The 24,421-nt window shown below is 38.6% G+C and overlaps 1 long non-coding RNA gene across 5 annotated transcripts in view; it reads right to left on the bottom strand.

The window, feature by feature from the left end:
• LOC141129193 (uncharacterized) overlaps nt 1-24,421 on the bottom strand; it is a 663,735-nt gene that overhangs the window by 179,499 nt on the left and 459,815 nt on the right. For 4 of the 5 annotated variants that reach the window (XR_012241785.1, XR_012241784.1, XR_012241783.1 and 1 more), the window contains one exon: nt 4,314-4,372. This is a non-coding gene — a long non-coding RNA (uncharacterized lncRNA). Of the gene's footprint in view, nt 1-4,313; nt 4,373-5,245; nt 6,446-24,421 lie in introns of those variants that run through there. The other variant, XR_012241786.1, reaches the window with a different exon arrangement.

Here is a 24,421-nt window from a genome sequence, read left to right as displayed (position 1 = left end):
CTCAATTGGGTTTAAGTCAGGGCTCTGGCTGGGCCATTCAAGAACAGTCACGGAGTTGTTGTGAAGCCACTCCTTCGTTATTTTAGCTATGTGCTTAGGGTCATTGTCTTGTTGGAAGGTAAACCTTCAGCCCAGTCTGAGGTCCTTAGCACTCTGGAGAAGGTTTTCGTCCAGGATATCCCTGTACTTGGCCACATTCATCTTTCCATCCATTGCAACCAGTCGTCCTGTCCCTGCAGCTGAAAAACACCCCCACAGCATGATACTGCCAGCACCATGCTTCACTGTTGGGACTGTATTGGACAGGTGATGAGCAGTGCCTGGTTTTCTCCACACATACCGCTTAGAATTAAAACCAAATCGTTCTATCTTGGTCTCATCAGACCAAAGAATCTTATTTCTCACCATCTTGGAGTCCTTCAGGTGTTTTTTAGCAAACTCCGTGCGGGCTTTCATGCATCTTGCACTGAGCTGAGGCTTCCGTCGGGCCACTCTGCCATAGAGCCCCGACTGAATGAGGGCTGCAGTGATGGTTGAGTTTCTACAACTTTCTCCCATCTCCCAACTGCATCTCTGGAGCTCAGCCACAGTGATCTTTGAGTTCTTCTTTACCTCTCTCACCAAGGCTCTTCTCCCCCGATAGCTCAGTTTGGCTGTACGGCCAGCTCTAGGAAGGGTTCTGGTCGTCCCAAACGTCTTCCATTTAAGGATTATGGAGGACACTGTGCTCTTAGGAACCTTAAGTGGAGCAGAATTTTTTTACTAACCTTGGCCAGATCTGTGCCTTGCCACAATTCTGTCTCTGAGCTCTTCAGGCAGTTCCTTTGACCTCATGATTTTCATTTGCACTGACATGCACTGTGAGCTGTAAGGTCTTATATAGACAGGTGTGTGGCTTTCCTAATCAAATCCAGTCAGTATAATCAAACACAGCTGGACTCAAATGAAGGTGTAGAACCATCTCAAGGATGATCAGAAGAAATGGACAGCACCTGAGTTAAATATATGAGTGTCACAGCAAAGGGTCTGAATACTTAGAACCATGTGATATTTCAGTTTTTCTTTTTTAAAAAAATCTGCAAAAATGTCAACAATTCTGTGTTTTTCTGTCAATATGGGGTGCTGTGTGTACATTAATGAGGAAAAAAATTAACTTAAATGATTTTAGCAAATGGCTGCAATATAACAAAGAGTGAAACATTTAAGGGGGTCTGAATACTTTCCGTCCCCACTGTATGTATTGCATATTTATTTATTTAGCTTTAACCACACTTTCTTCCACTCGGACTACAATCTTCTAATCTAAATGCTTTGGGTCACCCCCCAAAAAATTGCAAACTGCACAGAGTAAAGGACAACCTCCATCCTACACATAAGAGCACTTGGAGATCATAGTAGGTTGCTTGTGCACGAAGTATTAAATTATGGGTGGCAGGGGTAGTGTCACGTGTGCTCCATATCCAGAAGAACAGGGCTCTTCTCTAAATTGGGTAAAGTGGTTTGATTCAACGATATTTTGCTAAATTAAAATATACTCTAAAGTAACTATTACAAGGTAAAATACACTGTCATGGACCTTTGTATACCATTTTATCTGGCCTACAGTGGCCAATATAATAAAACAATAAATTGTACTTCCACACTACAAAAAAGGAGCTACAGTAAAGCAGATTTACAAAAGAAGTTGCAAATCTTTAAAAGTGTATAAATATTCACTTTAATTAGCCAATCATGCGCAGATGAAACAAGTAAACAGGGATTTGCTTTAAACATGATTGGATAACTAATTGTGTGAACTTTTTCAAATTTTTTTTGGTAAACCAGCCTCAATGTAAAAAGTTAATGAATTATGAAGTGAACGTTAAAAAGGAACTTATTTATTTGAAGCAAGTTAAGTTTTACCAATGGATAGGCTTATAACACCTTAACAAAACAATCAACAATTAATCTTTTTTTTTAATTAATGGACTATTATATCAGACAGTAATGGGTACAATTGTGATCACTGATTGACAGTAATAATTATAATTTTGCTCCAAATATTTGACTTTGGGGATTTGAGGGTTTCAGAAAAATGTCTCATATCTGTTTGGGGTTAAATACAGTATACATATTTTATGTCTATAACATGTACACACAACTGTATATATTTCAACAGCATTTCAAAACGCGAAGCTCTGCAAAACACAAATTTGAAGTCTTAAAGAGGGTTTCAGATGTTTTGTCTCAGGAGATGACGATTCCTCGATGGCTCAAGTGTGCTCCAAGGAAAGCTAGAAGGTTGTACAGTTAACTCCCAGGGTGTCATTCTAAACCATACAACCTACTACCTCAACCTGGATGCACACATTTTCCAACGCAGTCTTCATTTCTTCAGCATCTCACTTTATTTTTGATGCCTCCCTTTATTAAAATCACTATTAAGAATTGCACATTACGAATACAATAGTTCCTACCCATTGTCTGCTGACCAGTAGAAAACAAACTGTACCGATTGTACACTGTAAACTATGGAACATTTCCGATGCTATAATAAAAAGGTGAAGAGATCTTGCTTGACACACAAAATTTTTAAATAACACAGCCAACCATAAAACTACAGTTTTCAATCAGGCCTCCGTAACAAAATCTGGAAAAGTTGTTTGGAAACAGAGAACAGCACAAAATACAAAACGAAAAGTACATGCAAATGTAAGCAATTTTTAAATGCTATAGTGCATCTTTACAATACTCACCAATTTTGAATGCAATATGCATCTCTAATAGTATGGTTTATATTACCAGAAAGGTGCCTGTGCATGCAGAGATAGATTATGTAACTTTTGCCATTACTAAAAACTGAATATAAAACAAAACTTCTGTGTTAAATTGACAAAATGCTTAAGCAGAGCAACGTCTCCGAACCTCAATCACACAGACCCACAGAAACGAGCTTGAGCAGAACAATTTACCACAAGATCGGATCTACGGGTTCTTGTTATTGGGCAATAGAACTGTACCCTGTTCAATTGATATACAATACTAAAAAGTGCTTTCAGGTTTCATTAATATACTAATAGAAATAGAATAAAACAGCCTTTTCATTTTGTTTGTTGTGTCAACAGTAAGATAAAAAAAGCCTAAATTTGTTTATATTAGAAAATAGTATAAATGACGATACATATACAATAAAAGTAATTCATTAGATTTTTTTTCTTGGTCTGAGAAAAAACTCAGTCTTATATTAATTTGGCTTTGAAGGAAATTAGATCTTTTTTTCAAATGCTATATGTTAATAAACAGCATTAAAATGACAAAACACATAGTGTATATGGCCCCCATGCTTTAAGTCTCATAATTTGACCAAGTAGAATTCCGCATATACAGATAAATAAAAACATTATTTAGTTCATAAACGTATGTACTCTTTAACAATCCTCTAAACCATTTTGTAGCATGTACCATTTGCTTTTTTAAATACTTAAATGTAAAAAATATTGTGTTGCAAAAAACGACAAAAGCCTCAAAAACATGATAATTTTTGTCCTACAACACCACAATAATTAAAAAAAAAAAAAATGTGCACAGAAATATAAGCACGAATATTTTAATACAAAGAACATGGCAGCACTATAGTCAAAGGCCCAAAACTACTATTGTAAGTATGCTGACAGAACCAAAGCATAAAACTAAGATCCCATGAAATAAACAATACATCATTTAAGCTGAGAAAAAAAAACTATTTTATTGCATTTTATACTAAAGCTTTTACATATAGCTAATTTAATTAAAAGCTCTTTTTTCCCCATGCAGGTTTTTCTGTAAAGCAGAAATGTAAACATATTACTATAAACTTTACTAACAGCTGATTTTGGCCTCATCAGACAACAGGTATAAAAGAAAGCCTCAGTTGGCAATGTATATTTTAAATGACCTTATATGCCTCTAAAAAGCCACAATGGAACACAACTCCTAAAAAAAATTACGTTTCCTTTATCAATCTTCCTTTCAGCCGCACATATACAAAAACCCAGTTGTTTATCTTTTTTTTTTTTTTGCCATTAGCTTAAAATAGGATATTTCAGCTTTAATATAGCAGTGATAATAATCACTTTTCAACAAGTTCTCATATTTTAGGATTTATTGTAATTAAAAGAAGGTGAACAAAAAAATGTATGTTTTTAAATTATGCTAATTTAGTATGCAACACCTTGGTAGAGATTTTTTTTTTTTTTTACAAGTCATTAATGCTACTGATTTACACAATAAAACTACCTACAGTAAATGAAAGGCTATTTCCAGTATATTTGCATGAGAGTAATAGATGCCATTACCTTTGCTGGTATCCTTCAATCTTGACATATTCTTTTTCTCAGATTTTCTGGCATGTTTGCTGAAAAAGGAATAGTGTTGAATTGTTAAGGTGGACGTTGTTATTAAAAAAAAAAAAAAAAAAACACATAAATTTTTATTAATGTTTTTTTCCTAATGAAATAGTGTGAAAGGCACGTTCCAGGAACAGGAATACGTATTACAAATCTGTATATAAATACGTTGTAATAAAATAGTAATTGAAAAAAATATATAAATCGCGTAACTTGAACACCCCCAGCTAAAGGAGGCCACAGAATGGCACATATGGATATTCATGTAACTGTATCCTCATATGACCTCACAGGCTCAAGCAAAAAAAAAATTACAGTAAGAAAGACTTTTTTACCCTTTTATGCTTGCTAATGGACATTGAAAATGTCGGTTTCTAATTATTTAGGAAAATAAATAACTTTTCCATGTCAAGTAGTACAGGGTCTCATATAATAAACATAAAGTCCTTTTTAAGCGTTTATTATTAGAAGCACTAAGCTGCAATATTATTTCTCTTGGTTATTACTTTTCAAAAATTTCTTCAATTATTAATAAAGAAATGCTGTCATACCTGTATAATAAAACAAACTGACACACGTCGCATACACATCGTGACTTGACCGAATTAATTTAATGCATTTTTTTAAATTATTTACGGAAAACAATAAAATGTGTTTATGCACTTTTGACATAAAGTGTCCAAAAAGAAAAAGAAGAGAAAAAAAATGCATTTTAGTAAACTATTACGCCACGAGAAAACATACATAAAATAGTCATTTATGGGAAACACATAAATTACTATTAATAGTCAAATAAATTTAAGAAATGTAGTAAGCAGACATTTGAAAGAAATTACACCTGCAGCATGAGAAAATTAAAATAAAATAAAAAATAAATATACCTGTAGTTATGGAAGGGAATAGCCTTACTGCCACTTCAGCGGAATTTAAATTGGATGACTTTGAAAAGTTTGCCTTTTGTCTAATTAGAATTTTTTTTAAAAAGTGTAGGGAGGCTGTATGGCTGAATCGTGACATTTCCATTAACTCAGGCTTCCTTTCTATCCAGTTACTCCTTAAGGAGGACCTTGGTGCATTTTTTTTTTTTTTTTTTTTTTACTTCAGTTCTTCTCAGGATTCCAAGCACAAAGCACTGCACAAAATCAGCACCAATCCATGCCGCAACATTTTGCACAGCGGTGGAGGTGGGAAAGCTCTGAAAATACATGAAGACTGCTTTCTTTTTGTAAATAGAGTAGGCAAAGATCTTTCACAGCAAGGGGGTCACAGAGGCAGGTTTCCAGTATGCTTCACTGCTGAGCAATGAGCTCATGATGAATGCTGTCACCCCATTTGCCTGACTCAAACGCCTGATTACAAGTCTAGCTCTAATATATTTTAATTTAATGTAACCGTAACATTTAATAAAAGACTTTGTAGGTTACATAGCCTTTAAAAACTTGTTAAAAAATTAGGTGGCGATTATATTTGTACTGTCCCCTTTATCAGTATCAAGATAAGCAGAAAAAATTTTATCAGGCGTGAAAGGGACAGCCTCCTGGTGCCCTGCCAAAAAAACAGAATAAAGACGAAGTTGTGCTTCAAAGCTGAATTGCTTGCTGAGCCTAGCTAAAGTCAAGTATTAGGATCCACCATTTTCTGAGCCATGAAAGAAAAAAAAAAAAAGCGAAAAAGGAAAAAAAATCAGCACGGATGTTGCTATCCAAGACCCCTTGGCACCCACACAAAATCTCAGCCGTAAGGTCACATGATCTCCTGCCAAGCCGGGAGTGCATTCCCATAAACCATTCTGTTGATATTGCGAAGGCAGCTATTGTCTAGCTTACTGTACACCCTCGGCTCAGCCCACTTTTCATTAAATTAGCTAGGAAAAAAAAAAAAAGCGAAAAAAAAAAAAACGCATCACCTTTGGGGGTTGGGTGTCATGGTAACGTCTACCTGGCAAACTGCCCACTTTCTCTGCCCATCAACCAGAAATGGAATCGTAGCTATTTAAGAGGTTGATGACTAGGAATGCAAAGTTGTCTTCAGTGAATCTAAATTAATTTTCTAAGAAACTCTTCAAGCTACTTAAGGGCAAAAAAAAAAAAAATCTTACTATCGCTCAAGATTATATTTAAAAATACTTTTAAAAAAACTGAAAAAAAAAAAAAAGAATTCTTTCTTTACTGTGCAAATGTCCTTCCCTGCTTTAACCTCTTTAGTGCAGTAACCTCACAGGACCTTCGAGTAGAGACATTACTGCATTGTATAAAACTACTTGTTAGATTTGGCTGCTCCTGGAACGACACTATCTGCCAAATATGAGAGAGCTGAAAACTTTACCCCACATCTAAAAGGGTTAAGGCAGACAATTATCCCCCTCCTGTCATTGAAGGGGTGAATCGCGGTAGCTGCCAATAGCTTGTTCTTTTCAGAGTTGCTTGAGTATTGTATAACGGATCCTTTCAAATCTTGTTTGGAGTCGTCCAACTTAAAAATTCCTTATAAAATAGGTGCACGGCAATAGCCAACAGCAAAAAGTTTGCATGGCTGATACAAAATTGAAGTATGTGTTCTTGAAAGTGGCGTGCTGAAAAATCTGTTTAGATTCCAGTAGTATGATGAAGCTCAGCTGTAAGTCCCCGCCCTTCTTTTGGATTTAAAGCACCCGTCTCTCCAAAAAATATAAGCACAGTAAAAACCTCAGACCTCTAATGTAACTCTTACTAAAAATACCACTATCATGGATTTCAGCCCTTGTGGTTGTCAGCATGGGGCTTTTATTACAACAACTAAAAACATAAAGGACTTGCAAATTTTCCTTTGCATAAAACCTCTTTGTTTGGTAACCGGATAACTTAAAGAGGACCTGTCATCCTTGCGCTTATGCAAGAATCTGAACTTTTAGGGGCAGTAAAGATGACGTTCACTAAATATTCACTGCAGATGAATCCTCCTGGTACAAGAAATTGAAATGACAGGTAATGAGTAACCAACCACCTGTCAATGTTTGGTGAATGTCACATTTACTGTTTTATAGATATGCTTCTTAGACTTAAAATGTAAGCGTGCATAATCAAAAATGTTGTTTAGTTTTGGATAGAGTAAAGCCACCCAGTAATTTTCATAATATATTCATGATATATTTTACATAATAATTTTCAAATTTGTCCAGTAGAGAACACCGAGTAATTTTCTTTTCTTTTGTTTGTGTCCAATTCCTTTCATTTCCTGTCCTGGAAGCAAAAGCAGGATATGAGAAAAAAAATCTCTACAAGGTGAAGGGAATCCCCCTCTTAGCCAGATGTCACTGGAACAGTTGTCCCTATTGGAATATTTCTATGACTTCCTGTCTCAGTACCAACAGTCACCAAGACTAATATAAAATGGGATTTTAAATTGCGGGGACACAGACCACAGTGACAGGGGTTCTATTCCCTTCTGACTATCCGAAACTAAAAAAATAAAAAAATAAAAAAAATAAAAAAAAATTTTGCTTGGATATACACTTTAAATCATTAATTCTACAGGCTTACCTGTGAAAGATCTTTTTTTTAGCTTTACTTAATTTGCCTTAGGATGGCTTTTGAAGATAACAGTCAGCGCTGAGAGGCTCCCTGAGATCTAAGAGTCACTACCCTGTCAACTGCCTGAGCCCATAATGATATCACATGCTGACATTTAGATGGTACTCAGAGAATTAGAAAAACTGACCTAGTGCTGAACTGTATAAAATCGGTACTTTATTAAAATACTAAGAATAACACTCACATTTGGGAGTGCACATCCTCCAAATCATTTTGCACATTAGGGGTGTGTGGCCCCCTAATAGTCACATAAATATTTGCAGCGACTCGGCTCTAGGAGATGCAATTACTTCCTACTAATGCACAAAGCACTCCTTGAGGAAGTCACATGACGAGTGACGAAACATGCTGGGAGGATCTTTGCAATGTCAGCACGCATTAGTAGGAACTAAGGGGGAAAGTGTGGGGTGTCGGCGTCACAATACAAAAAAACTATTTATAGATTATATACCAATGCTGCACCTAAAATTTTTATATATATATATATATATTTTTTTTTTTGCATTAGTAGGAAGTAATTGCATCTCCCAAAGCCAAGTCGCTGTGAATATTTACGTGACTATTAAGGGGGCCACACACCTAATGTGCCAAGTGATTTGACAAAGTGCATTAGAGGAAGTGCACCCAGGAATGTGAGTGTTATTCTTAGTATTTTAATAAAGTACTAATTTTATACAGTTCAGCACTATGTCAGTTTTTCTAATTCTCTGAGCACTATCTGCAAGTGTGCGATGAAGTCACAAAGCTCTGCCCGACGTGTTTTATTACTCGTCACGTAACTTCCTCAAGGAGTGCTTCATGCACTAGTAGGAAGAAATTGCATCTACCAGAATATTTATGTGACTATTAAGGGGGTGACACCCCCTTAATGTGCCAAGCAATTTTTCCAAGTGCACTGGAGGAAGTGCACCCATGAATTTGAGTGTTATTCTTAGTATTTTAATAAAATACCAATTTTATACAGTTCAGCACTATGTCAGGATTACTGCACACCGAAGAAAGTGTACCTGGAACCAGAGTAAAGTTGCCAGCCATTGGAGTTATACCCCTAAAGAGAAGGTGTATATGGACCTGTACAAGATCTATATATGAGGTGAGAGCATACTTTGAACGGTGGAGGGCCACAAGTTGTTTGACTATGGAGAACACACTATTCACAAAATCGTGTATACTTTAAGGACTTTGTTCACACTTATTACTTGCATTTAGATTATCGGATTCACAGAGTGTTATCACTAAGTGTTATATATTACTCCTGTTTGTCATAAAATTTACATATTGTCACATAGTTGATATGTTTATACTATCATTGCAGGTACTTATATAACCTATTGAGTGGATTTCTTTTGGAATTGGGGGTCATCACCACTGTTGTATTGGTTTATGATATTATGTATTTGGAGTATAGTAGTTTCTAGTACTGTCCACACTTATATTTAGATTTTTTTTATTGCTAGAGGGGTAGCACTTCACTAAGCTTATTTTTTGTTGTGTTTATGTGGGAACACATAGGTGTTAAGCAACAAGCCCCACAGTATATAACAATGCCTGGTCATTACATTTTTTTAGTTTACACATAGTAGCACAGGGTATTAGATACTATACTTACATGCTGACTTATGGCTTCCATAATAAATTCCACTGGAGCCATGTAGATAATTTTCTTAAACTAAATTTAAAAGACAAAACTTTTTTTTTTATTATTTGGGCAGAGTGGGGAATAACTAAAATAGCAGCTGAGCATGTTGCAACTCTGCAGAGAGACCACTGCTTTCTGCAACACACAGTGGTTCCTTCTTTACAGTATGCTTTCTGCTAAGCCTATGGCTGCTTTTCAAAGAAAACCATATTTAAAACTTTTGAACACTTATTTTAATGCCCCCAGAATGCAGTTAGCTTATTTAAACTGAAAGTTGGGCATTAACCTCTTCCAGACCGCCCACCGCATTTATACTGTGGCAGGGTGACCCGGCTGCACAAAATCACGTACCTCTACATGATTTCATGCACACACCGCCGGCGACCCACTCCCGCTGTGACTAGACATCGCGTGGAGCCAATCAGTGGGTCCGGCTGCCGCGATGGCCCTTGGGACCCGCCGAACGTTCGTAGGAGAGGCAGAACGTCGGTCTGCCTATGTAAACAAGGCAAATCGCCGTTCTGCCAGAGAGGAAAATGGAGATCTTGTGTTTCTGCCAAGCAGAAACACGGATCTCTGGTTTTCTCCAGTCACAATTAGAAGTACAGCACCCTTGGGCACACTAACCATTATATCAGCACTGCACATGTGTTGCTCATTTTCACCTTTAATATGGTGTCTCCTTGATGGTCATATAGGGAGACACCATATATCCGTATTTAGCTGTATTTAGATTTCATGCTGAATTTAGTTCCAAATGTCCAGTGCTGGCCAGAAAATGAAAATAAAATAAGGAGAACAATATGAGACTTTGTGATTGATTTACTAAAACTGGACAGTGCACAATCTAGTACATATGTGCATGATAGCCAATCAGCTTCTAACTCCAGCTTGTTCAATTAAGCTTTGACAAAAAAAACATGGAAGTTGGTTTATACGCCAAGCTGCACCAGATTTTGCACTCTTCATTTGTGTGTTGCAATCTCTAAACCTGCTGCCCTGAATGCCATTATGATAAAACGGCCCTGATAATAGAGAGTAGAAGGAGTTGTCAGATTTAAAGGCCAATTCCACTTTTCTAACTATGTTTTATGGTACACCAATATTTAGGGTGTAACATGAAACATGGTTGCATTACGCTTTCATCTTTGGAGGTCTGCAATGCAGTGAACTTGTTGCTTTTTCTCTGCATGGGCAAATCACACAATAAAGTAAACCTGTCAAGTGCTAGAAGATCCAAACAATGCGTGTGATGAAAATGCATAAACAGAGTTTACCCTGATTAAAAACCTTCTCATAATAATCCATATGTCAAGGAATATAGGCAGTTAAAACTATAGGGGAGATTTACTAAAACTGGAGAGTGCAAAATCTGGTGCAACTCTGCATAGAAACCAATCAGCTTCCAGGTTTTATTGCGAAAGCTTAATTGAACAAGTTGAAGTTAGGAGCTGATTGGCTACCATGCACAGCTGCACCAGATTCAGTGCTCCAGTTTTAGTAAATCTCCCCCTATATGACAATTTGATCTTGCTTGTAGAAGTAGAACTTGATCCTACCCTGCCATGAAATCACATTACAGGCCAATAGGAATATTCGGGAAGAAGAAGAAGGGAAACAACTAAGCTTAACTTTTTAAATAAAAATTGAGATTTGCATTTAAATGTAGCTGCCAATATCTTGATCGTTTAGACTTGCTGTATGCATATAGCTTGCATATCATTTCAGTTTCCTCCACCTCTGGATGCACTAACTTTTTGAAATAGGATTTTCACTGAAAGCAACCTACATTTATGCATGTTTTCATGATATTCTCAGACTAAATTGCCGAGGCGTGTCACAGGTTTCTTTTATATCTGACTGATTGCACTGGGTAATGGCTTTTTCCACTTTTGATTTGCTCTTTGCACTGCCTTAAAGAATAAACCCTCATAGCCATTTGTAATAAAAGCTGGCAACCTAGAGGCAGAGAACCTTTGTGAGGACCACTTTCAAGAAAGTACCCATGCAGTCCTTTCTAAATAGACGCCGCTTGGCAAACACACCTCTGCCAAGGCAACCAGCTGTGCACCTGGGTGCAACAAGCTGGGAAATCACCAAGACCACAGTGATAATTTGGAAGCTTTGATTATTTTGTCATTTTATCCTTTTGCCAGAGATATTTTTTCCATTTTGCACAAATTTTAGAGGCACATTTTTATGTGAAAACACACGAAAAACTCCAAAACATTATAGGGGGAGTTCAAAAGATCCTTAACGACAGGTTTCACGTGCTAAGGCCCTTTAAAAATGACTCAGACCAGATTTAACAATCCCTCCCTCGTTTTGGTAGCTTTACCGACACGTCCTGCAGATTCAGGCAGTTCAGGTGGTTTGGGTAGTTCATAATTGATAATGAAACTGGAGGTCATTTTGACCAACTTTAAATTGATACTAAAGGCAATGGTTAAAAAAAACACGTCATTCATACCTGCTCTGTAAAATGGTTTTGCACAGAACAGCCCTGGTCCTCCTTTTCTCAGGTCCCCCTTGGGGCTCCTGGCCCCTCCCTTCTGCCAAGTGCCCCTTGCACGCTAGCATGTCCATTCATGCACAGAGCCATGTCTTGACTCTGCTCCATCTCTCTTCTCATTGGCCCACTAGCCTGTGATTGACAGCAACGGGAGAGTCCCCAGAAAGCCGAGGCTCTCGTGCACATCACTGGATTACGATGGAGCTCAGGTAAGTAGTAGGTGGGGCTCAGGAGGGGCTACTGTACAGAGAAGGTGTTTTACCTTCAAGCATGGAATGCATGAAGGTAAAAAACCTGGAACCTTTACAATCACTTTACGTTGGCATACAGAGACAGGCAGAGTACCTCAGAGTAAAAGAAGAAATAGAAGGAAAATTAGCTCATCTGTGTCATTCTGCCCTCTCCCCTATTTAGCATGTCACTTGTTATCACAACTGCTTGGCTCCTCGTGCTGCTTCTACTTTCAATCTATGCTCTGCTGTACAGGGGATTGCAAGAGACTGTTGCCAATCAAATTCAGGTAATTGCACTTCATTACCAAAAAATATGCAATGCCCCCCCCCCTTCACCATGCACTGCAAAGATTAAATGTTTGTTGAACCATGGGGTAGAAATATAGGAGGTAATACTTACCCTGTTTCTTCTGCTCTGGCAGCCAGTACACTCCTCTTCTCTACAACACTCCAGAATGAGGACCCGGTCCTGCATTGTACATGATGATGTCAAAAAACCTGTCATCAGAAAACCTGCGACTGGTGGAGCGGCTAAGGTAAGAAGCATTAAGGGACTGATTTCATCGCATGGAGGCAGCCTGCTGGAGCGAGCATTATAGTCAGTATGATAGTATTTTCTTCTAACCCCAGACTTCATGAAAATGTTCTCTTCGCAGTTTGGGGATACCCCACTGGAATAGTAATTCTTTGCTCTTGCCTGGAGTGGGGCTTTCATTTCTGTATTTTATTTTTTCCTTGAGTGCAGCTTAAAAAGAATTTAAACAAAAATACTTTATAGAAAAACAGATTAATGATTTAAGTGATATCCCATGCTATATTTTTGAATATATTAAACACTTCTGGCATGTTTGAAGTAAAACATATGTATCTTAGCAGACTGTGCAGGTAATGTATGGTTTCTATATATCATAAATTAGTAAAAGTGTTCGGGATCTGGATAATCACTTAATAGAACATCCTCCACATCCTGCGATAGACATGCTCAATCTTGAGTTTGACAGGTTGGATAACTGTGTGTGAGCCGATGCTTTTTAGGAACAATCTAGCTTTATTATCTGAAAATAGGAACAATACATTTTTGCACGATAATACAGTGAATTATCTTCACCCAGGGACAGGCCCACATAACTTTGGTTTGGCGGGTTGCCCTTGTTCTACACTCCAGAAAGGCCTGAAAGTTAATATTATTTAAATATACTAATATGACAAGCACACTAGTAAAATCTTTCCACATATTAATGTCAGCTCTATAAACCACCCTTATTTGCTCCTTGAATCTTCTGGCAACATCTGGAGTGTGTTACCTACAAAGGTTAACAAAGGCTTCCAACATAACATACAACGCAAAAGATAAAACAATGAGGCTGATAAAAAAAAAACACTGCAGAGAGCAATGATGATGTGCAAAGTGCAGTAATGCAGAGCGTCCAGTCAGATTTCAGGTCACTGAGGTCAAAGCAGTAAAAATTGGATCGTAGCCTCCCTGGCGGTTTTCCCGAGTGTGGCTCAGGGTTAAAATTCAGGACCATTAGCGGTAACCCCGAGCCACACTCGGGATTACATCGCAGAATCCTGGTGTGGCTTTACTTACCCTGTCCCCGGGATCCTGCGATGTCCCCCGCTGTGTCTGCGGGCTCCGTCCTCCTCCGAAGCCTCTCCGTGCCAGGCTCCGTTCCCTGCGAGCGGCGCGACGCACGGGGGCGGAGCCTGGCGGCAAATTCAAAAAAGTGTAAAATCATAACACATACAGTACTGTAATCTTACAGATTACAGTATTGTATGAAATTATTTCACATCCCTTTTGTCCCCAGTGCTTTGTCCTATGCCCTGCATGCAGTTTTATGTGATATACACTGTTCTTTCTGCCTGGAAACTGGAGATTGTCCATAGCAACCAAAAAGTGTCCCTTTACATCAAAAGTGGCTTTAGACCAGCTAGAAAACAGCGATAGTAAATTAGAACACTTGCAGAATTGAGCGATAGTGAATCGTGGGAAAATGTATTTTATTATTATTTATTTTTTTTTTTTTAATTATTTTTTTTTATTATATTATAATTTATGTTTTTGTGTTTCAAACTTTATCATACCCGGGATATCTACTAGACTCTTGTTTGGACAGATTTAAGTGCGTTATTGTTAAGAATTACAGACCTACAATATAAAACGCCAAATTTCCATGCAAAATAATTGTACCGCTTTCAGCACCTAAAATCCGAAATAATCATACCGCCAGGGAGGTTAATTGGTTACGCTTTACATATAACCTTACGGAATAAGTCCAGGTAAATTTACAGAACTGTTCAAGGGAAACCAGCAGTTTTAGTTATTTTTGCAAATGTAAAATTATATTAGTGAACAACTTTATTTGCATCTGTGGAATAAACAGTAGTATGAAATTCGGGGGGGTTGATTTTTTTTTTTTGTCAAAGCTTTATTGAACAAGCTGAAGTAAGAAGTTGATTGGTTACCATGCACAGCTGAACCAGATTTTGCACTCTTCAGTTTTAGTAAATCAACCCCTACAAATGACCAAAACACTGGCAATGTTTTTGGCATGCATAGTTCTATGTATGTGAGTACATAATGACAACTGTATTGGTTTAGGGTTAATTTTATTAGTTTTTTTAACGCTAGTCTAAGTTGGGCACCTTCCAACCCTATACGCTCTGTTTTGGAATGCATACATGCGTCACTTCCAGGCGCCCGCACCTGACGCGGTGCTTGGGGGTCGGGCCTGGCCCCCTCCGGCATCAGACTGGATTATGTATAAAATGTAGTGGTGAGTTGATTTAACTGCATGGTGAGGCGGTATAGGCGGATACTATATCTTTTCTTTGTTATTTGCTATGTGAATGATAGGTTTAGCCTTGGACTCTGAGGGGTACTAAATATAATTTTATATATATATATATATATATATATATATATATATATATATATATATATATATATATATATATATATATATATATATATATATATATATATACACAATCCATTAGAAATTATACAATTGGCATTGTGCTAAATATGAAGGTTGGAGTTTTTTTGTTTTTTGCTTGATCAAATTGGGAAGTAAAGCTTAATGACATTTCTTTTAACCCTTCTTCCTTTAAGGCTTACTACAAGTGGTCTGATTGAATCAATCTGTTGGGTCTTCTGTTTGACTTTCAAGTTTCTTCTGTCCCCATACTTTACTCTGCATATAGACAGATTGAAGTGAGTATATAGGGGATGTTAAACACGTGTAAAATAAAATGTAAAATGTAAGAGTGATAGAACATATACTCTCTTCTCACAGTACTTGTTTTTTGTCCTTTCTGCCATGTCTACCATTGCATGATCCAGTATCCACCTGACAGGGTACCGATTGTTTATCGGGGACCTCTACCTGGAGGGCAGGTTCTTTGCGTGCAGAGCCTGTGGGAAAGCATATTTACTGCATACTGATTTAATTGGTGAGCACTTTTGTAAGGTGTAATATGATTCACACTGTTAATATGAAATGTATGTATTTATAGATTAATTATTTAACTAGCATAGCGTGATAATATTATATTTTCTGTTCTTCAACCCAATGATAAATAGATACTAATCAAATTCCCTGAAGAAGCGGAAATTTACTTTGCGAAACGTGTTGGCATTTCTTAATGATATGAACTGTTTACAAGCATGTGGAATACTAATCACTGTTTGTATATCATGCTATGTTATGAACTTTAGTATTTTTGTATGTGATTTTATTATCTTTTTTCAATAAATAATTTTAATAGACATTGTGTGCTCACCTCAGTATCAGCTCTACATCCTGAAAAGTCCTATTTTATGGGGTTTTTCCCCTTCACAAAATTTTTTAGAGGTCAGGGTGTGGATGTGGTAGCTGTCCCTAGAACTGGCAACATCACTATTTTACCTGTGCGCTCCTCCTCTATTTTTTATTAAAAATTTTAGTATACTATATATCTTTTTTTAAATCCTATGGCAGTGGATGGTTTTGAATGCCGCATAGAATGACGCGTCCTCATCATGCTAGACTGAGGATTCCCTTAGTTTGCAGGAATTTACTCTCACTTTCTGTTTGGCTATGGACCAGGAAGTGAAGGTAAATCTCTGCAATGGAACGCAGATGGCTAAAACAAATCGGACAGGGGTTATAACCCTCCCTTACTCTATCAAAAAAAAAAAAAAACGTTTTGCCTATAGTTCTACTTTCAGCCAGCGCGCTGAAAAAATACACAACAGATTCCTCCATAATGTCCTCCACACAAATGAGGACATTATATTCTAACAGCTGGACTTCCTGCTGTCAGGCAACACTGATCAATTGCTGCAGCCACTTATCGATAAAAGTTTTCCAACTCTCTACAATCAACAATCAAGTTCTGTCAAGCAGGAATAGCTACACATGGATCAAAATTTTGATCCATCTATGGCCAGCATAATAATCTGTAATGCTGTAGGGAATAAGACAATTATACTTCTGAAAACATTGTTCTCTCTACATGAGGTCAGACCGATAACAGAGCAACTGTCAGACCTCAAGTGACCTCTTACCCATGACAGACACTCATAGCCAAGTGTCAGGTTATGGGTGATTATAGTTGACTTGACTTTTTAGTACAATGAGGAAGCCAGTTTGTGGAAACTGGATAAAATAGTATGGTCATTATTTACTAAGGTGCTTAAAGAAAGAAACTGTCTATAATTACCAAGGTTTCAAAGTTCTGTTAAGCTGGTCATAGATATTTTGAATCTCGGTTGGTTCAGCAGGGACCAGCCAGATTTGACCATCTATGGGCAGGCTGATTGTACCCAAGTTGATCCATCAATTGACTTGGGTGCAACCAGCATGCTGGATTTCTAGCATGCAATTATTGCAAGCGCTTGCAATAATCATTGTGTTCTGCTAGCAGAGGTGGCTCCCCGCACCCAGCCCCCCCCCCCACCCTTTCGGGAGAACAAAATAGCTTCATGGGAGGGATTCCCCCATCAATGTTTACTGGGTGCTTATCTTTTCTGTGTTCTTATACATTATCCTAATTCCTTGGGTCATTTCTTTGTGGCCCACGTGAAGACCATGGGGTATATATCTGACCATTTTGTCGTAATCATATAAATATATTAATAAACCTTAATAATAAGCCTTAATAATAAATTAGGGAAATGCTAAAGGAAATATTTATAAACCATGGTGAAGATGGTTCATGTTAATTTGGGAAATCCGCAGCTTCAAAATTCAAACCAGTTTATGTGGTGAATGTGACTTTAATTGAACATTCACTAGATATTCAACTAAAAATGATCCACGTGACCAACACTCACCAGTTTGAGCTTTTACTACCATCAAATCCACCACATTATAAATGTGATGAATTATGCTACTTAAAGTCAGTGAATGTGTCTGGATTCTCCAAAATTTTATGAATATGCCCTTAAGACAAATGAGCTGTGCTGATCTCAGGCAATCAAAGGTAAATGTTTGGATTCACCAAGCTTAAAGCCTAATTGAACTGTCACTTTAAATCAGTTAAACACATTTAGGCACATCAAAGCAAAAGATGTTCAAATCTTCCCATTCATTTTCTTTAGAGCTAGAGCACTTCAATCAGCAGGGAGCATGAGTTTTGTTGATTGAAGAGCTAAAGGGCTGACTCCACAAGGGGAGCATGTCAGACCTTGACAGAGAGACCACTGCTTCCCCGCCCCCCCAAAAAAAGAGCATGAGTCTATCTCTACAGTATGCTGGTGTTAGACAGGCCTTACTACTCAAATGGGCTTTAAGATAAAAGTAAAGTCTAAATACTCACCTCTTCTCCAGCGAAGCAACATCTGTCAGCTCCCTTGCCGGAGCCAAGTGTCTCCTCCCTGGCTTCTTCCAGAAACTGGGTCTTGATTGGCCAGCAGGGACTGATGTAACCCCACGCATTAGAGCTCATGCATTCTGTCACCAAGGTGTGCAGAGAATGTACACTGACCTCCACATGTGTAGCTAAGGCCGGCCATAGACAGTTTGAATCTTGGCCAGTTCAACAGGAATCGTCCGAGATTCAAACCGTGTGTGGGCAGGTTTAATGTACCAAGTTGATCGATCAACTTGGGTACAACTAGCCTGCCGGATTCACTTGCAATTATTGCTAGTGGCTGCTATAGCCACTAGCAATAATCACTGTCTTCTCCCAGAGGGGACGGCTTTCCCGTCTGTCCCCCCTGCTCCCCGACATTTGCTCAGCAGGAGGGATTGACCTGTCAACACTGTCTGTGTTAAGGGAATCCTGCAAATTTCTTTCCTGCAACCTGTGGCCTGTCTATGGCCTGTCTAAGTGTACATTCTGAAGAAGATTGCAAACAGGTAGGCAAGTTTGTATTATTGTAAAATATATGGGTAGTCCTGCACTTATGGCAATAAGTAAAGAAAATGAACTGCTGCCCCTCCTGGTACAACCACCTAGGTGGAATGTAAATGCAAGTGTTGAATGCAGGGAGGTATGTGTGGCGCTGTTCTAGGGTGCAATCATTGCATGCCCCTGTATAACAATCTGTGTGTCCCTATATTATACTCCCAATGTAATTCATGAAAATATATATATATATATATTTTTTTTTTTTTTAATTTTGCGCTTTGAAGAATGATGGACTATATATGATCACAGCACATTCATCCATGTTTGCATATGTGTGTTGTCTGCATGTGTACACACCAGTGTATGCACCAAGCAGTTGACACTTTAAACACGTTTAGCAATTTGATGTTTTTTATTTTCATTAATTACATTGGGAGTGTAATATAGGGACACACAGATTGTTACACAGGGGCATGCAATTATTGCACCCTAGAACAGCGCCACACCTACCTTAATGTTTGTTTTGATGCAAAGGCAATTTAGCAATGTCACTTCTGCAGTAAAAAGCCTGCCTGCTCTCACTTTTTTTATTTTTAGTACCACTTTAAGAATACAACAGAGGTTACATATAGCTTTACTTATGAAGGGTTCTAAAATCCAGACGAATGAATTTTGGAAAAATTTTTTTGACATGGATGAATATTGACAGCAAAAGTTTATTATACAGCAAGTGAATGTTTCCGGGGAAAATGTAGGTACATCTTGGGAGCTGAGATTTAACCCATTATAAATACTCCCCTTACATTTTTACTCTTTTTATACATTTTTGAACTTACTTTAACATTTTTAAAGATATTTTAAGTTATTAATTTCAATGCTTGATAACAGTTCAGAATTGCACGTTGTAGTTGGACTTACAAGCCCAAAGACAGTGCTGCAGAGGGATGTTTTAGATCATTGCTTTCGGTCTCCTTATAAGTTCTCCGCACTGCTCTTGTCCTGCAACCTTTTCTGTGCCTCGCAGGGTGTGAGCTCCCTGGGTCATATCAGGACACCGGGTGAAATATCTGTGTTTTATGGAACAAACTTCAGTGCTGGCTTTAAGACCACAATAAATTAGCCAAAACCTAAACTGAATAATAGATTGCAGTTACCATAGAAGACAGACAGCTGGCAGCATACATTCTGTGCTCTCGTTTCTGAAAACATATTATGCTTGCTGGCAGGAGGTGCAGATGAAGTGGAAAATGTCCTTAACTGTTGACTGTTGTGTACAAGTATGGGAGTGCGCAGCGTGAAAATATAGAAAACTGTGCAATGTCATTAGCATCATTTACAGGAAATTGTATCTTCTTGTGGATGACCTCAAGCCGGTGACGGGAAAAGTTAAATATCAGAACAGGCAATGGGAAAGCTGGTTCTAAGAATAAAAAGCTTTAGGGCTGATTTATGATACTGCAGAAAAGAGATTACCACAAGTGGAGCAGTTAAACTGCCCATAACGGCCAATTAGGATTATTTTACTTTTCATAAAATAAAACATTAAAGTGTATCTAAACCCAATAAATGCATTTGTGTAATGCCGCATACACACAATCGGACTTTACGGCATACTTGGCCCGGCGTACCGGATTTCGTCGGATAATTCGATCGTGTGTGGGCTCCAGCGGACTTTGTTTTCTCAAAAGTTTGACGGACTTAGATTTGAAACATGTTTCATATCTATCCGACGGACTCGAGTCCGGTCAAAAAGTCCGCTAGTCTGTATGCTAGTCCGATGGACAAAAACCGACGCTAGGGCAGCTATTGGCTACTGGCTATGAACTTCCTTGTTTTAGTCCGGTTGTACGTCATCAGGTACGAATCAGTCGGACTTTGGTTGATTGTGTGTAGGCAAGTCCGTTCATTCGGAAAGTCCGTCGGAAAGTCAGTCAAAAAGACCGCATGGCAAAGTATGCCATAAAGTCCGCTCGTGTGTACGCAGCATAAGGCTTTCTACATTGGTGTGTGTAAAGGTTTTATGAATACCTGTTGATCCTGACAGATTCTGCGCTCTCTCTTTCTGTGGCTTTTTTTAATAGGGTGACCACCAACTCACTAGTGTTGAAAAAATGTAAGCAGGGCAATAACTTCTCCGCAGGATGTGGAAACTTTGCAAGAAGATCTGAACAAATTAATGGGATGGGCAACTACATGGCAAATGAGGTTTAATGTAGAAAAATGTAAAATAATGCATTTGGTTGGCAAAAACATGAATGCAATTTATACACTGGGGGGAGAATCTCTGGGGGAATCTAGGATGGAAAAGGACCTGGGGGTCCTAGTAGATGATAGGCTCAGCAATAGCATGCAATGCCAAGCGGCTGCAAGCAAAGCAAACAGAATATTGGCATGCATTAAAAAGGGGATTAAATCCAGAGATAAAACAATAATTCTGCAGCTCTACAAGACTCTGGTCCGGCCACACCTAGAGTATGTTGTCCAGTTCTGGGCACCAATCCTCAGGAAGGATATGCCGGAACTGGAGCGAGTACAAAGAAGGGCAATAAAACTAATAAAGGGTCTGGAGGATAATAGTTATGAGGAAAGGTTGCGAGCTCTGAATGTATTCTCTCTGGAGAAGAGACGCTTGAGAAAGGATATGATTTCAATGTACAAATACCATACTGGTGACCCCACAATAGGGATAGGGTGGTCTCAATAGTTAAAAAAAAAATATTAGATAAGCACCTGAACGACCACAACATACAGGAATATACAATGTAATACCGACATTTAATCACACACATAGGTTGGACTTGATGGATTTGTATCTTTTTTCATCCTCACCTACTATGCAACTATGTAACTCCCAGTTCTGCAGGATGGTGGTCTCCCTGTGCATTCATTCAATCTGCTGCAGTAAATGCCTCCTGCTGGTTGATTAACAGCTACTTCCAGCATGTAGCAGCTGAGGCAGAGACTTGTACTTGCACTAAGGCATGGTCTTCCTGTACATTTAAAGAGTAACGCAACTTTTGATGAGAAAAAAACATTCCCCTCTGGGTGATCTGTGTACATTACAAGGCATTTAATAAACTTTGTTACAGATTCCTACCTTTTGTTATTCTGAAGAAACCCCTGTGTGTTTGTGTCCATGTGGTTTTAAGCTGGAGCAAGTGAATATAATGGGAGTGGTTTCATAATTATCAATTAGCTGCTGCACCTGCAGGGCACTAACGAGGAAAGCTCTAAGGCCTGCATCCCTTTAGACATGATTTCCTATTGGGAGCATCTCAGCAAAAAGGCTTTTTTTTTTTTGCAGGGGATGTCTGAAATCTGACTTGTATCTTAGTGCAAACTTCTGGGAAAATCAGTGAGGCAATCACACAAGCAGGAAATTATGTTTCTGGGGGGTGATCTGTACACATTCTGTGTATAGAACATCTCAAGGTAACCATATTGCATTGCATGTTACAGAAAATTCCAGAGCTGCAAATTGAAAAGGAAAGGCCATTTTTAATAACATTGAATTATAATATGACACTATATTATGTTTTCTTTATTCTCTATTATTTTTCCCCACGTAAGTGGAGTTACCCTTTAACTGACTGTAATGTAATCTGACTGCTGCACATTTTGGAAAGTGGAAAAATAACAGATTCAACGTCAGCACCAACAACAGGTAATACAACATTGTTACAAGGGGACTAGGGAAAACAAATGCCGCTGTGATAACGCTACTGGCCATACTACTAATGGTCGTATCATGTCATTTTTTTAAATGTTTCTGCTAATTACACATTTAACCAGGGGTGTTAAAACTTTTGACCTTCCTGGACCACATTGTAAGAAGAGGAATTGTCTTAGACACTAAGGCCCCATTAACACTTTGCAATTTTGAATCGCGGGCAGAATCGCCACGTGGGAAAAAGCACCACGCATGTTTGGGTGCCTTTCCTTCTTAATGGTATCTCAAACACAGTACTGTATCAGTGGGGGGTGGGTTGAGGACAGGGGGATTTGGGGGGGTGCAACTAAAATCTGGGGTGGGGGCAGCCCTCCTCTGCACCACCTTAGATCCAGTCATGCGGCACCTACTCTGATGCTAGCTTGCAGGGGGGGGGGTGTCTGCATGTGCTGCCGGTGCTAATTCAAACATAATATCCCTAGCATCCCTTCAGAAGTTCCTGGGCTCTGCTTGTCTACGCTGGCCACCACCTTGGGTGCCATGCCAAACATAGCATGCCCATCATCCCTCTAGACGTGAACATTCATAGCCGCAAGTTTACAATTATGCGTTGGACTGCATGCATAGCCCTCTTGGGCCGCGTACAGCCCACAGACCGCGGGTCGGATACCCCTGCTTTAAACCTTTTGTGTGCTATGGGCAACAGCTCCACATCTGATCTTGTCTTCTTTTCACCAGTTTTTAAAAAAGCCCTAAGTATTTGATTATGTAGTAGAAAACAGCTTTAGGGATAACTTCTACACTTGTTCAAGCAAGGACATGGAATATTATTGAGTGTACAACAAGCTCTATATTTTTAGCTGTAAGTAGAACATAAAATGATTATTCAATAGTATTTAATACAATACCACAAGTGTTCAATTCAGGTACAAAGACTGTGAATTGCTTATAAAGTGGTGCAAGGCTTTTTTTTTTTCTTGAATCATGTTGTGTTTTGTCTGCTAATTATACAATAACTGTACAATTTAAAGTGGTTCTAAAGTGAAAAGGTTTTTTTTACCCTAATGCATTACCTGCATTAAAGCAGTATTAAACCCAAAAGCAAACATTTATTATATTGCAGCTTACCGATTCTTAAATGTGGTAGCTGTATTCATTTCATTTTTTAGAATGTCTTTCTTCTGCCAGTAAGTCTGTTTTTTTAAAAGAACAAGCTCTCTTCCAGATGTTTACAAGGATGAGACAAACCATTTAACACTGTCAGGGGTGCTTAAAATGATCAGCTTTTATTGATTTAGGCAAAACCTTTATCCAAGAAGGAACAAAAATTGTTTACTGTAACTGATTATAAAGTGTGAGCTGGAGTTTGACTTCAATTTGTTAGTGTATTTAATTCTGCTAGTACATTTACCACTCCCCTCCCCCCACAATGACAATGCTGCTATCCAAAGGCACCATTTTGCTTCTTCATCCAGAGTGGGGGGCACTCTAATACAGGAGATGTAATACTGGCCAGATCACCAGATGAAAGCAGCAGGAAAACAATCTAAAAAGAAAACAAATGCGGCCACCACATCTAATTATTGGTAAGCTTCAATTTACTCATACCCCTAGACATTTCCATGCCCATAGTCTTTGGTATTGGTAAGCCTCTTCCATACTTATACTCTTATGCCGCGTACACACGGTCGGACTTTTCGTCTACAAAAGTCCGACGGACGCCGACGGACTAAAGCTGGCTGACAATCCGATCGTGTGTGGGCTTCCCCGGACTTTCAGCGGACTTTCAGCGGACTTTTCCAGCCTCAAATCTGACGGACTTTAGATTTGAAACATGCTTCAAATCTTTACGTCGTAACTACGCCGGACCCAGAAATCCGCTCGTCTGTGTGCTAGTCCGACGGACAAAAACCCACGCTAGGGCAGCTATTGGCTACTGGCTATCAACTTCCTTATTTTAGTCCGGTGTACGTCATCACGTACGAATCCGTCGGACTTTTGTGTGATCGTATGTAGGCAAGTCCGTTCGTAAGAAAGTCTGCTGCAAGTCCGCCAAAAGTCCGCCAAAAGTCCGTCGAAAGTCTGTCGGACA

The sequence above is a fragment of the Aquarana catesbeiana genome, linkage group LG02 (assembly GCF_042186555.1).
Source record: "Aquarana catesbeiana isolate 2022-GZ linkage group LG02, ASM4218655v1, whole genome shotgun sequence".
NCBI classification, from domain to species: Eukaryota; Metazoa; Chordata; class Amphibia; order Anura; family Ranidae; genus Aquarana; species Aquarana catesbeiana.
Note: the sequence above shows the minus strand (reverse complement) of the source record. Positions and strands in the feature narration are given on the sequence as shown.